We start from the raw sequence: 13,577 nt of genomic DNA, 5'->3' as shown, positions 1-13,577 counted from the left end.
TTTTGGTTTTATATGTTACTATATTTCTAAAAGTGAATATTACAAAAAAAGTACAGTCGAACCTCGTTAAGTCGAAGTCAAAGGGACCATACAAAAATGTTGAGTTAAAACACAATTTGATCATGGTTTGTAATTAAGCAATCAGTTTTCCAACTAATTAGTTGACTTTGAGACATCAGGGTTAATTAACCTCAAAGTCCTATTGAGGGGACTGATTGATTACCTGAAGTTTTTTGAGGTTTCGATTCATCCTAGTTCAAGTCATCCGAGGTTAAATTGTATTGGAGCATTCAGTAAAGGGAGTTTTGCTGCGACTTCGTAATTAGTACGAGTTATCTGAGATTTCGAGTAATCCGAGTTCGACACATCAAGGTTTGACTGTATACTATTACTGTGTCTTGTTAATGAAACCTTTCCACTACATTTCCCAATTTTCTAGTTAACCATTAAAGTTTGAAGGTTACTTTTAAAATTAGTTTTCATATTTTAATGATCTGTTTATGCATGTTTGCCTGAAATATGACCCTTGGACTTAGAAAATTTCATAACAAATACAGCTTACCAGAACTTCTTTTTTTTTTTTTTTTCGTTACACATGTATGTGTTCCATGTTGAAAAAAAAATCTAATTTTTAGATTAGGCTCTTGGAGAAGAATTCTTGAACTTAACATTTGCGGAAGTAATTGATTAAAGCCACTTCATTCTTCATATATATGGGGATTATGACCATGTGTAAATCTTGAATATTATATATGAAAGAAAACTTTTGAGAAAAATTATACTTGCATTCATTTTCATTTTCCTAGATTCAAATTCTTCATACCTAAGATGTCTTCTATGAATTCTTTATGTTTTGTCATAAAACTTTTTCCTCAAATTTCACTTATATTCAAATTCTTGTCTTATTCATAATCAGTTGAGTATTGTACATTAGTTAAAAAGAGGCTATGTTATAAAAATCAGGTTTTAATTCTCTTGTTTAAAAATGTAAAGTATTAACCAGGTCAAATTAACTAGCATATTATTAAATAATGTAGGTACATATGATATTATGGGATAAAGTATGGATAAAAAAGGACATGTTAATTCTACATGCATTGGGATTAAATTGAAATATTTAAGGGAAAGCATGTTTTGGTGTGCATTTAGTAAATGTAGAAAGATTCATGTAAGCATGAACAAAGATATGAATTGAAAATGACATTAAGAAATTTCAGTATTTGTTTGCACAAAATACATGTGCATGTCAATCTAATTAAAAGCCGATCTAGCAGCTCCCAGTTTTCTGTTAAAACCAGGAGCTGCGAGATCGGCTTTTAATTAGATTGTGTGCATGTAACAGTGAATTTTCAATTTTTTAAATAAGTGTCTTCAATGTAAATAAAAGAAAAATGATTTAAAAACTGTCGGTTACGCTGTTTTCATTTTATCATTACATAGAAGTCAGAATAAGTCATATCAAATTCCTTACCTGTTCATTAATTGACGATCTTTGATCCTACTTGTTAACTAAGTACAAAAAGTATTGTCAACTGTTTAAATAGTTGTCCAGATACAGAGGCCCCGCCTACAATTATCAATAAGACTGTAACTCAGAATGAATGACAGCTAGCTGTCACAGTATGTTTGAAAAATATTATCCTGGTCAAAAGCTGATATGTTGATACCTATTGAACTATGCAGAGTTTAAATTAGTTAAATATGGAAGCCAAGCTCATGGTTAATGGAGTTAAAGGCTAAAAACCACCAATTCCACTTTCCATAGGCTTCTATGCTAATTTCACAATATTCAATGGCTTCTCTGGACTTTACCTTAACTTTAACCTGCAGAGGACTATATATCAGCATGATTCTACATATGTCAGCTCACAATATTCAGAATGGCATGTGGGGTTAGCAGACTTGCAGTGCAGTACTGGTCACCAGAAGTGAAGGGTCTATAAATAGCATGGGAAATCCCAGTGTTTTCACAAGATAGGGGTATATTTAAAAATCATTATGGAGATTAGGCCTCACATCACGAGAAGCAAAATGCACCTATAAAATGTACAGAAATGTTTTTCCTTTCAGAAACTGTTTAAATTTTTTAAATAAGATGAGAACTTTTTTCACAGCACTATGAGGAACAGGGGTAATTTCTGCGTAGGACTATTTTTGCGTACGTTCCAAATGCTCATTGGTTGAATTGGTGGTCTGTAACCTAAAGGGTCACTTTTTGTCTTAGAAAAAATAAATAACTATACAGGTTTCTTCCTACACACATACTGAATGCATTTGCAAAGTTTCAGTGAAATGTGACAAGCACTTTTTTAAATATTTGATTTTTAAATATAGAGTAACCAAGTTGTGCGAGCAAAAAAGTGACAATATTCTACCATACATAAATGCATTAAATATTTGCAAAGAACTTTTTCTGACTTTTCAAATAAAAAATATCAATCACAACTTGTTTTTTAACAATATTAATGAAGAAATAGTTTTAAAAGTAATCATTTTCTGAGAAATTGGTCTATTTTTAAAAATTTATTTCTGACATGCCTCCCCCTTTTTCTTGATCACATGTCAAAAATCCTAAATCTTTAAATTTTCACAAAAGGTGATATATTTGGCTTTACATTTGTAAATACAGTGTTTTCACATTAAAACATGACCAGTAAAGGGCACCTAAAGCAAAAAAAGTACTCAGTAATGGATTTTCCATGTTGCCATAGGGGAATGCTGATATGGCCTTAACCGCAGTAATGAAAGTGAGTTTTTCCTCATTTCTAACCTAATTTTTGCTCAAATCTACACAAAACTTGATTTCAAGTGCTTATTACCACCATATTTAGGTAAATATAGCCCTCAAAGTTTAATATTTGATATTTTTACTAAATTTTCTACACTTTTTACAAGATAGGACATGAAAATCAGCCAAAAAGACCAATTTTCCATAATTTGGACCTATAACTTAAAAAAATGCATATTTTGAAGGATTTTTGTAGTGTATTCCTCTCATGGCAAAGTTAACAAGATCTTCAAGTAGTTTAAAGCTATTTCAAGAAACTTTTCATTTTGCCATGGCTTCAACTTAAGGCTAAAAACCACCAATTCCACTTTCCATAGGCTTCTATGCTAATTTCACAATATTCAATGGCTTCTCTGGACTTTACCTTAACTTTAACCTGCAGAGGACTATATATCAGCATGATTCTACATATGTCAGCTCACAATCCTCAGAATGGCATGTGGGGTTAGCAGACTTGCAGTGCAGTACTGGTCACCAGAAGTGAAGGGTCTATAAATAGCATGGGAAATCCCAGTGTTTTCACAAGATAGGGGTATATTTAAAAATCATTATGGAGATTAGGCCTCACATCACAAGAAGCAAAATGCACCTATAAAATGTACAGAAATGTTTTTCCTTTCAGAAACTGTTTAAATTTTTTAAATAAGATGAGAACTTTTTTCACAGCACTATGAGGAACAGGGGTAATTTCTGCGTAGGACTATTTTTGCGTACGTTCCAAATGCTCATTGGTTGAATTGGTGGTCTGTAACCTAAATAATGTTTTAAATCTTCAATGGTTTAAAGTCATTTGACTCAAATTTCAATAAATGTATTATATTGCTGTCTCATTGTCAGATACATACATGTAAAAAGCAATGCATTTTATACACTTGTACAGATTGTATTGTGGAATAAAAATGTCTGTCCCCACATTTTTGTTAACATGCCACACCTGATCATAAGGCAAAAAAATATGTCTGTTTCCTGCTATCTTACCTACCCTAGTTTTTTTGTGTCTATCCTAAACATTTTATGATCATTTTGGCTCAAACACAGTATAAATCTAGATTGTTTTTTCATTAACTTTATGTAATAATGTAAAATGTTTTTGAAAAAATTAAAATAATTAAAAAGATTAAAAAGTCAATCTTATCAAATGAGGGAATTGGGTATCAAGTAAGAGGGCATTGCTCACAGTTTTTTAGTGTGGGTTTAAGTGTTGATCTGTCTAAAAATCAGGCAGGGGTTGATTCATTATGTCTCTCCCACTTTGGTGTCCTGTATATGTCCTGTATAATCATTGCCACATTATTGTAAAGATAATGTTGCAGTGGCTTTCAATTCTTAATTTATCTCTCAAAAGTGGTAAAAACCTCTTCATTTAGATCTTCGGGGCAGATAAACTTGGGGTTTAACAGTTTATTTAAGAGTTTGTAAATAATGTGATTTTAAATAAAGCAAATGTTGTTTTTGTTTGTTTTTTTTTTTTCATTTACTCATCCATGACATAGAAGTGTGATTCAGTAGTTGATGTGGTTAGTGGTTACTTAAAAATATATTAGTGTTGTGGATTGGAAACCAAAATTTTTGAAAGATTTATCAGAGTAATCTATAGCTAGCATTACAAGATTAATTAACAACAAAAGAATATATTTTGTCAGAATGAAAATGAATTTCTAACCTGATGCACAAGGGATTAGCTGTTTTATGCCTAAATGTTTTGTGAATAAATAGATAAATAGTCAATTAAGTACCTGCCTTTGTAAGAATCATGCAAAATCTGAAAAATGTGATACACCCTAAAATAGGCTACATATTTTTACTTTTGTAATTAAGTTGTTTTATGGGTCTATGCTATGAAATGTGTAATTATTCATTCAAATCTGCCTGCTCTTAGGAGATAATCAGCATTGAAAATCCAGTAGATTCTATTGTATTTGAGCATCATTTACAGAGTTATTTCGCTTAATTTTGAAATCTACAGTGCAATCTATACAATTTTTATCTCCTAAGAGCACGGGTTATATGAAAAACCACATGTTAATTTCTGTTTACTATGACATTTCAAACAGAATATCAAAAATAAAAATATGTAGGCTTTTTACCCATGAATAACATTTTGCATGATCCTTAGCTGGAGTGCTACTTAACACTTATTAATCAAATAAAAAACCAACTGCAAATGCAAATTTCTGAAAACAAAATTGGCAGTAATGATGAGAAAGATGAAAAATTTCTGAATCAAAGATAAGGTAGAGGTAATCCCTTGCACTTTCCTTTCCATTCATATCAGTTTTATGTCAAGTCAGTGCCTTGACAAGTAAAGCTTATACATGTACATGAATACAGCTTAGATAATCTTCTATAGCTAATACCCAAGTTGGTCAACTTATAATTTGATTTGAAGAGTTGATGAAAAATAATTTGAATTTTTTATAAACTTTTATTTGGAATGTCAAAAAAATGGAGTAGGTTATTATCTATGATGATTACAGGATATGAAGGAAAATCAGTACACATGCATAGTTAACTTAATTATATATCAGCCATAAGAGAATATAAACAACCAAGCAAAGTTAGGCAAACATGTTTTAGGGTAGAATTTGTGAAAGATCAAGATTTCATGTGAAAAAAAGTTCTCCACTTTCAAAATGAACCACAAAAGGTTCTGCCCTGTGTAGTTGTGACTTCAGTTGATGTTATTTAAAGAGAAAAGAATAGAATACAACCATTGATTTATTTCCAAGGTTATGCATTTATCATTATACAAGACAATTCAAATGTGTGATCAAGTGGTATGGTTAAAAATCAAGGTTAAGTAAGTGGTGTCTTAATGTTAAGGACTTTAGTTAATATTTCAACTCAATGAGATTCTTGTTACATTTGTTACTTTATCCGCCATCTACAAACAAAAGGACCGGTGCAGGTCCGGGTGTCAAAAGAATAGGCCTGCAGCAGCGCTAAGCTTGTCGTAAGAGGCGACTAAATAGTGCTCAGAACCCTAGCCCGGGGCTAGGGCGCTCTGCCCACAGAGCAACTGGGATCTGTGCCCCAAGTGGTGGAATGGGGTACCCCTGGTATGTTAATTGCTGGGGTTGTCTGGCTAAAATACGAAAAACTTGACTGCAAACCATAGTGGTGCACCGTGTTGGGAAAGATGCCACGTTCCTCGCACATTAAAGAACCCTACTGTGGTATTCTCCCGGAGTAGGAACCATATTGCTCCGCCGCAGGAGGCTAAATTGCCCGACCCTACCCACCTCTCCCTATTTCCAGTGGCAATCAAAATTTATCGACCCCATTGTCCTTGTGTCCCATCCCTTTTTCATTTCATCATCATTTCATGTTCATTTTATCATCCACTTTCATGTTCATTGCCTGAATATAGCTGAAATGTTGCTGCTCGGGCGTTAAACCCCAAGAAACAAACAAACAAAAAACAAACAAAAGAGTTGCTTTAATATGTTGGTGAATCTCTTCCTTTGAGATCTAATTTATAGTGAAATTGAAGAGGTATAGAGAGTTGGCCTTAGCTTTTGTTAACAGTTGTGAAAATTCAGCTGTGCATTGTTTTTATGTAGTAAATTTGATTTTTAATATTATTTGATTTAAGTAGCAGGCTCTGTAAAAATCAGGCAGGAGGTGATTCATGTATGTCAAAAATCCACAGAACTCAGTATTATTTCGTGCTTAGAAACTGTTATAGATCATATATCCAGTCATGGATTTTTTTTTCATTTAGGGGCTGCACTTTTGAGATAAAATTTATATAGATTGTACATAAAATTAGCACTTTGCAAGAATTGTCGTTCTTGATTTGGTTTGATTTGGTTGATTTTAGTGGGAAGTTAAATTGAAGTTTTCTCAAAAAGTACAGATCTAAATACAGAAAGGATTATCGCCACATAAAAATATAGCACATGTAGACCAAAAAAGCATTGTCAGACCCATGAATTTTTCTTCACAATGAATCACCTGACCATAGGCATTGTCAGAATTTTATATGGACTGATACTTAAAAAGTTACCAGATTTGTTGTCATTCTTCACTAGTATTTGACTAACACATTTTGAGCAAAGGGGATGATAATAAACTTTAGTGTGGTATAATTCTGTTGTCTGCTGATTTACAGTGTCTACCTTAATGCCAACATTTTAAATGATACCTTGGTATGTTGACTTAGGTTTGACATGGTATTGTAGCTTGTGGTTTTCATGGTTATGGTTAGCCTCATTACACAATGTGTGGTATTTTTGGTATTGTACACACATGAAGATCATTGAGCTTGTGGTAAGATAAATTCAATAAGCAATTTGTTGCACTTCTTAAATTGAAAGTGATGTGGCTTCTTTGTGTCATTTTTTACCAAAATTACTGATAATTTCTTCATTTAAATTTTATTTTCCACACTTAACAAAATTAGCATCTGATGTTTTTGTTTGGATAGAAGTATCAGAAAGCGGACAACATAATGGAAAGGATTAGAAAAATTTCTGGTTGGTGATGGTTGTATTCTTGATGGAAGAGTGTGGTATTCATGTTCAGGAGAGTGATATTCATGAAGGAAGAGTGGTTTACCAGAATATTAGTCCTATTACTTTAACTTATGAAGATAAAAACTTAAATTTGCAGTTGGATTACAAATATAATTCCAAATGGGTGTTTGAATATTCTATATTTTGATATACGCCAGAGTTACAAATAGTAGCCTGCCTGCCTGCCTGCCTGCCCGCCAGCCAGAGACTGGCTATTTTTAGCATAAATCTATATAGCCTTATAGTAAATTTTATTCAGGACTGGGTGGAATTTGAGTGAGTTGCCTACCCGTATATGCATGTAAAAAGTTCAGTTTCCCACCACTATGATCACAGGGTATTGTCACCCCATTAAGTGTAGTGTAACACAACAGGGTCTGTTCAATTGGTCAATTGTTCTGGTCCTGAAATGCATGAAATATCTGCCATAGGACATTAAACATGATAATCCATCAACCAATCAATCCCATGATAAGTCATTTGATTATCACTGATTTGTGCAATAATCCTCCCTGTTAAAAAAAAGAATATAATTGACCTGTCATGCAAGTCCACTTAGGCTTAACTTAGCTTACTATAGTAATCCTAATATTGTAAGGAATTTAAGAAGTACAAAGTCTGGGTCACCAGTATATAAGTCCAATGGAGTGATAAAGCCTTTTTAAGTCCCTTTGAAATATAAATTTGATACAGTATGTTTTTCCTACTTAGTATCCACTATTACCTATGGTGTAGTAGGTGGTTTGGATGACTGGTAAATATGAATGAAGCACTAAAATCATTTGTTTGGCATTAGTTTAAGATTCATGATTGAAAAATGAGTTTTCAGTTGCATTGATCTTTTATAAGAGCAATTATATCCCACTTAAGTAGCAGTCTTTGTAAGAATCATGCAAAATCTGAAAAATGTGATACACCCCAAAAAAGGCTACATATTTTTATTTTTGTAATTATGTTGTTTTGTGGGTCTATATTACAAAAAGTGTAATTATTCATTCAAATCTGCCTGCTCTTAGGAGATAATCAACATTGAATATCCAGTAGATTCTATTGTATTTGAGTGTCATTTACAGAGTTATTTCTCTTACTTTTGAATTCTACAGCACATTATATACAATTTTTATCTCCTATGAGCATGGGTTATATGAAAGACCAAATGTTAATTTCTGTTTACTAAAGCATTTTAAACAAGATATCAAAAATAAAAATATGTAGGCTTTCCAACCATGAATCACATTTTGCTTGATTCTTAGCTGGAGTGCAACTTAAATAAATATTGCAGAAAAAAGTAAACTATCATTATATTTTGTTGATAATACCTTTCCACTACATTTTCCCATTTTCTAGTAACAGCCTGGCAAAGCAACTTATTTATTGGCATGTAATTTTCATGATCTGATATTTATGTTTGTTTAACAAGACATACTGTTAGGTTAAGCTTAATTTCCACAAGAAGCAAGATAGGTGTTAAGTATTCTTTACAGTGTTTGTAATCCATTTTAATTTGGAAGGGTACTTTTAAAAGATCTTGGCATGTTTAAAAGGAATTTTTGAGGTTCGTAATAATTGTCTCTACTGGAATGATCAGAAATCGTGTACTGAAATTTGTATCACATATATGCCATATCAATGCGAGACTTCTGTATCACCCCAAGGGCCATATGATATGTTTTAACTATACTTCAAATGTGTTTAATGTTGGTATGCCAGTAGTCTAGTGCTATTATACTATTGTATAAATTGTTTCCAAATTAACAATCATTATTATGTATATTTTGCATCTGATCCATATACTTTAACATGTGACACTTCAAAATGCTCTCATTAGTTCATCAACTGACTTATAGTTTGTCACCAGCTACAGGGTTATATTGGATATCTGTGCTCTGTGAATTTTGGTTTGAGGACCATTTTGTATAGAGTTCATATTTGGCTTGCAAAAGGTTATATAGGGGGCTGGTAAAAGTTACTTATATACTTGACTTGATGATACTGATCTCAATTCTTACTGCGTGTTTAATTTTGTTGTTTTATCCAAAGGGATCCAGGGGTTGCAATTAGTGGTGGTCCATGGTCCAGGTCCCTTTATTTCTGATTTTTGTTGTCCGAGGATTTGGACACTCAATTTCTGATTTTGGACTTTCAACTTTAATCACTGACACTTGAGTCAGGTCTTTTGGTTGACCTTAAGTATATACCATTTATCTTAACCTTGAAAAAATCTAGGACTTTCAACTGTTGTATGTAAATTTGGACCCCTGAGCACATTGCTTTAGAGATTTATTTGCCCCATTGACAACTTTAGTGGCCAAGAGGGCACACACTTAAAAACAGGAAACATTAAAAATGTGTTTATTTACTCCTGCCATTATTTGACCAAGGAATATAGTCTGTCACTAATGTTATTCTTCCCATCTTTCTAACCTTCCACAATACAGCTGCAAACAGTTTTTCAGACTCAACTCTTACAGGTTATTTAGATATTTGATTTTAATTTTGGTATGCAAGTCTACTTTGATGAGTTACAAATTGATTTCATATTTTGTTCTACTCTACTGACCCAATATTCGACATAAAAAAAGCAACAATTACACCTACATGTACATTCTTCCGATTAAAAAAAAAAAAAAAAAGTCAAATTCCTTAGGCATGGAATTCTTTTAGAGGAAAAGCTAGAGAGCAGGGAGTTATTATTTAAGCCACTTTTTCAAGGGTTGTTTTGTTGAGCACTTCCTTCAGGCAACATCTTTATCCATGGTGGTACATCTTGTTTAATTCTCAAATATCATAAAGAACAACTATAAAAGATCCTCATTTACACTAACATACCTTTATTTTCATTTTCCTGGATCTGAATTCCTTATAGTAATCATCCTCATGAAATGTCACTATATTTTAGTTCAGTTAAACTCTAAGCATCCACACAATTTTTGGCAAGATATTCTCAATAGTTCAGTTCTGCTTTTGCAAGTCATCCAACACATTGAAAATTGTTTCTTGTCATCCATTGGTGAACCATGTTGCTGTAATACATGATTTCATTTGATAAAATCTTGTGATATTTCAGTCGGTACTATGCTCAAATGACAGAATTCAGTGCAGTTCCTTACCCTTTAATCAAGTGAATCATGTGATCTGTCGTAAGCAAATGACACAAATTGGTGTAATGTAGTTTGAAAAGGTTTATTTTTTTCCCAGTCCTTTCTACAATTGATTTTAGGACTGGTTTTAGCCTATCAGGGCTCATCTTAAATCAATTGGAGAGATACAAATAGCCTATCAAAATAATGCTGCTTATGGAGGCGTGTCACTATATTGAATTTATTGAACAATAGGTTACATTATTGAATTTCTCCATGTAGAGATAGATTATGTTGGTAGTAGATTTATATTGGCTTCATTTTTAACAGAAACTGTTTGTATAAATACTTTAGTCCGATATCTGTTAATTGATAGTTGTTTTAAGATGTCACGGAAGTTATAAATGTTGTAAATTTTGGTTGACAGGTGTGTCATAACTGATGAACTTTGATGAGAAATTGTTAACACTAATGTCAAGTTACTTTTAAATGTGTTGCTTATTGAGTAATTAAAACTTATTAAGATTTCAATGACATTAGAAAACAAACTTTTTATCTCTGGGTATGATCTTTATCTCCAGACAGTCTGCACCCATAAACTTTTGATAGAAAAAAGAGTTGCGCTAGGACCATATAAATTGTCCCTAATTGATTATAAGAAAATTGAAAGAAATGATATATCTCCGAGATAATGTAAACCATTATGTTTTTGCTCAATACAAACTTCACAATTTTTGCAAGCACACAACTTTCTCAAAATGTCAGGTTGGGCAGACTTATATTTGTGTAAATGCCATTTGAATCTCTCTAATTGAGTTGTCTTTTATCCATGGAAATAATAGTATGTTGAATTCTTGCCAGGGCATACATGTTAACCTTTGGAGTAGTTCATGTAAGATATTCTTCATATTGGCACTGTTTCTTATGAGAAATATAACTTAAAAGCAAATTTTTGAAGTAAAAATTCAATTATTTTATATTTACACAGAAAATAAAGTAATTTTAATTTGAAAACCTCCCACCAAGGGAGATTCTAAATTTTGTCAGTTGTTTTGTGGAATAGTCCCCCTTGATGTTGGATGGTTAACAGCTTTTCCCATGAAAACCTGGAAAAATATACAATACCTGAACCGATCCATGCAACTTTAATTGCGATAAGTCATCGATCACTAATCAGTTTCCAGTCAGTCATTGATCCATCAAACCAATCCCTTAAACAGGTGATCGCATCATGTGACCACTTAGTGGTGAATATATTTTACGGATTTAGCTGCTTGTTTACGTCTTTAATGTATGCATATATATATATATATATAATCATCAATTAATTATTTTTACTTTACATTTCTTTTATTATTATTATTAAATTGTATTATATGGACTTCATTTCTTAAATTTAAGATGAATTTTATATGGTATTACATTGGTATTCATATGGTTGGAGGTTTTGAAAATTACATGAACCGATCATCTGTCATTGGTCATCGGTTATCAATTCGTCAGCAATCAATCAATCATTGGTCATTGATCCATCAAATTGTTGCACGGATAAGTTAAAGCTGCATTAGCTGCCAAATTTGTCCAGTTTTGATTCTACTGAATTTTGCTGACTCAATGAAATAAGTTAGTAGTATTGCAATTGAAGCAATAATTGTCGATATAACCTACAGAATATTTAAATCAGAAAAGAACGATAGCTCTGATCTAATTATTTTTCGCCTTTACTTCCGAAGATCGCCGACAGAACATTCACCTGGATTAAAAATACTTCAACCTTCGTAAAAAAATGACAATAAGAGATACACAGTTAAGCAGGTGTCTTGTTTTAATTTTATTTCATCTACTTTCTGATTACTTTTCAAATAAGTAATGACCATATTTGAGCCACATTATGTTGCAATAGGTAAATTTCAAAAGGATCCTTGCTTTATATTTGAACTTTTTTCTTTTACTGTTTGAGTACGCCGGAATTCCTTACTGACGAAAAACCACTTTCGCTTTGCAATCACATTTGTTATTAAAGAGGCTACCCTTACAGCACATGCACAGATTAAGGTCACAAAAAATCACATGCATACAGATTTATCTAGGTTGATTTTTTGTTTTGCAAGACAATGAATATATAGACCCCAATTGCATGTATTAAATGCATTTTATTTGTGGATATCAAGTAAAGTTATACAGGAAAAGTACAATTTGGTGAAAATAATTCAATGTTAAGGTATATTTCAACAGAAACAAAAATGTACGAAAATAACAGCTAATGCAGCTTTAACGGACTGTAACACATCTTGAATTAAACTCCACCGACTGTGTAAATTGAAATGTTTCACTTACAAACCATTGAATGCGCACAAATGTAATCAAAGGGAACAGCATACCATTTCATATTGAGGAGAGGGCTTGGAAGATTTCTTGGGATCAAAATATTTATTATTATTCTATTAATACGGTTGAAATATTATTTGGTTTTCACAAACACGGAATCAAGGTACTTGTAAAGCACAAAGTATTTTTGTTTTAAATATAAATTTATCTAATAGTACGTCATCCCTTTGTTTAACTAGACGACCCTCTCATAATTCTAAATTCCCAATGAAATTTACAGTGAGCAGATGAGATCAGTGCTTACTAGCATTCCAATCTGTTTACATTAAGTAGCTGTTGAACAAAATCATTTTTATTTAACTGGTTTAAATCACTTAAATAATTTCTTAATGTTTAAATCTTTGATTTATGAAATATCTGTGAAAACTTTTTATCCCCCCCCCCCAATCCCAGCTCTGTGACTTAATTTTATTCTGATGTCTTTCACCCAGAACTTTTTGATATGATCTTCCATGTACTAAATATTTATGCTGACTTAAGTTTGGAAAAAAATGTCTAACCAGTCTGCATTTTTCTGTCTGGTCAAATGTCAACTTAGAACTGAGTTACTATGACCTTGAAAAGTTTTATTATTTTTTGTCTCAAATTATATAGCATCTCAGATCAATATGGTAATCTTTCTCTCTAAAAAAATCTCAGGTAGTAGGGTGAGATTCAAATTAAGGTAGAGAAGAAATCATTATAACATGCTTGGTATGAAGGCAAAATTGAGTCTCCACTCTCCAATTATTGAGCTTGTAATGATACATTTTTACTGCATTTTAGCTTGTATGACAGTCATTTTAAAAGCTTTTAAAATTGCAT

At 32.2% G+C, this 13,577-nt stretch overlaps 2 protein-coding genes across 11 annotated transcripts in view; one reads left to right on the top strand and one right to left on the bottom strand.

Moving 5' to 3' along the window:
• The window catches only part of LOC148613865 (uncharacterized), a 66,539-nt gene extending 54,620 nt beyond the window's left edge, over positions 1 to 11,919 (bottom strand). For 2 of the 9 annotated variants that reach the window (XR_015923484.1, XR_015923490.1), the window contains exon 1: positions 10,135 to 11,919. The gene's annotated coding sequence lies outside the window, so the exon portion shown is untranslated. Of the gene's footprint in view, positions 1 to 1,471; positions 1,568 to 10,134 lie in introns of all 9 variants that reach the window. The other 7 variants (XR_015923481.1, XR_015923488.1, XR_015923482.1 and 4 more) reach the window with 6 other exon arrangements.
• The window catches only part of LOC148613864 (uncharacterized), a 135,317-nt gene that overhangs the window by 94,062 nt on the left and 27,678 nt on the right, over positions 1 to 13,577 (top strand). The gene's annotated exons all lie outside the window — the stretch shown is intronic.

The sequence above is a fragment of the Perna viridis genome, chromosome 6 (assembly GCF_037379345.1).
Source record: "Perna viridis isolate PV_CMFRI_1.1 ecotype Kerala chromosome 6, ASM3737934v1, whole genome shotgun sequence".
In the NCBI taxonomy this organism is placed as follows: domain Eukaryota; kingdom Metazoa; phylum Mollusca; class Bivalvia; order Mytilida; family Mytilidae; genus Perna; species Perna viridis.
This window is presented reverse-complemented; position numbering and strand designations above follow the sequence as displayed.